The 1952-nt window shown below is 40.4% G+C and overlaps 1 pseudogene; it reads left to right on the forward strand.

Annotated features, from left to right (window-relative positions):
• Window positions 1–247: 247 nt before the first annotated feature.
• The window catches only part of LOC108288280, a 9236-nt pseudogene continuing 7531 nt past the window's right edge, over window positions 248–1952 (forward strand).

A 1952-nucleotide genomic window follows, 5' to 3' on the forward strand; every position in this document is an offset into this window, starting at 1 on the left:
TATAGAGGCACACAATCAAATGTAAGGCATGCCCTTCATTGACTTCTGGATTTTTTTAAGTCATAAAAGATATTTGGGAGTCACTTAAGAAACTAGAATGCAGACTGTATATTAAATGGCATTATGGAATTATCGTTACTTTTCTTAGTTGAGATAAGGATATTGCAGTTATACAAGAGATGTCCTTCATCTAGGAGATGGCTGCAGAAGTATTTAAGGGTCAAGTGTCCTGTGCTTATAGCTTATTTTCAAACAGACAAACAAAACAAACCGGTCCAAAATGGCAGTGGCAATGGATGTGGATACCCCAAGCAATACCAACAGCAGTGCTTTGAAGTATAAAAGGGGAATGCAGTAGCGCTCTGGGCCTGGGATTTGTAGTTGATAACTGTGCCATCTGCAGGAATCACAGCATGGATCTTTGCATAGAATGTCAAGCTAACCAAGCGTCTGCCACTTCAGAAGCGTGTACGGCTGCACGGGGAGCCTGTAACCATGTTTTCGCTTCCACTGCCTCTCTCGCTGGCTCAAAACACAACAGCTGTGTATGTTGGACAACAGAGAGTGGGAATTCAAAAAGTACGGGCACCAGAAAAAGAATTCTTCCATCAAGCTTAAATGTTTTGTGATTCATGTAATGACTTGCCCTTCTGTCACTTAATTATGAATTAGATAGAACTGTGTATTTTCTGCTTTGTCTTTTCTATTTGCTGTTCTCGCAGCCACATTGTATTCTGTGTCAACTAAAGTCCAGCTGGATTCTAGAGCAAATGCTGTCACTTGTGTATGTTGAAAAAAAAGTGAATGTAAATGAAGGGTCCCCTCTTCCAAGGCTAAAAAGCCACCTTTTGAAAGTGAAATGTGTGTTCATTAAAGCCAGAGCAGGGTTGTCCTGTGAGCCCATCACTTAGTCAGAAGACTCCAACCGCACAAGGGGGAATGTGGATCACTGGCCCTGAAAACAGCAGTCAGCCCTGTCTTCCTCTGGTGTGATAGCAGCGGGCAGCTGACTGAGGAAAGAACATGGAAGTCAGTCTGACATAAGTTTAAATTTCCTAGCCAGGAGCTGGTTTTTCAAAAAGATCAACAAAATAGACCACTAGCCAGATTAATAAAAAAGAAAAGAGAAAATAACCAAATTGACGCAATAAAAAACGATAAAGGGGATATCACCACAGATTTCACAGAAATTCAAACCATCATCAGAGATTATTGCAAACAACTCTATGCACATAAACTAGTAAACCTGGAAGAAATGGATAAATTCCTGGACACTTGCCTCCTCCCAGGCATAAACCAGGAAGAAGTCGAAACCCTGAATAGACCAATAACAAGGTCTGAAGTTGAAGCAGCAATTAAGAGCCTACCACCCAAAAAGAGCCCAGGTCCAGACAGGTTCACAGCCGAATTCTACCAGACATAAAAAGAGGAGCTGGTACCATTCCTTCTGAAACTATTCAAATTATCCAAAAAGAGGAAATCCCTCCCAAATCATTTTATGAGACCAACATCATCCTGATACCAAAACCCGGCACAGACTCAACAAGAAAAGAAAACTTCAGGCCAATATCCATGATGAACATAGATGTAAAAATCTTCAATAAAATACTGGCAAGCCGATTGCAACAGCACATCAAAAAGCTTATCCACCATGATCAAGTAGGATTCATCCCAGGGATGCAAGGCTGGTTCAACATACGCAAGTCCATAAATGTAATTCACCACATAAACAGAACTAAAGACAAAAACCACATGATTATCTCAATTGATGCAGAGAAGGCCTTTGACAAAATTCAACAGCACTTTATGCTAAAAACCCTCAATAAACTAGGTATTAACGGAACGTATCTCAAAATAATAAAAGCTATTTATGACAAACCAACAGCCAATATCATACTGAATGGGCAAAAACTGGAAGCATTCCCTTTGAAATCTGGCACTAGACAAGGATG

The sequence above is a fragment of the Cebus imitator genome, unplaced genomic scaffold, assembly GCF_001604975.1.
Source record: "Cebus imitator isolate Cc_AM_T3 unplaced genomic scaffold, Cebus_imitator-1.0 Scaffold16, whole genome shotgun sequence".
Classification (NCBI taxonomy): Eukaryota; Metazoa; Chordata; class Mammalia; order Primates; family Cebidae; genus Cebus; species Cebus imitator.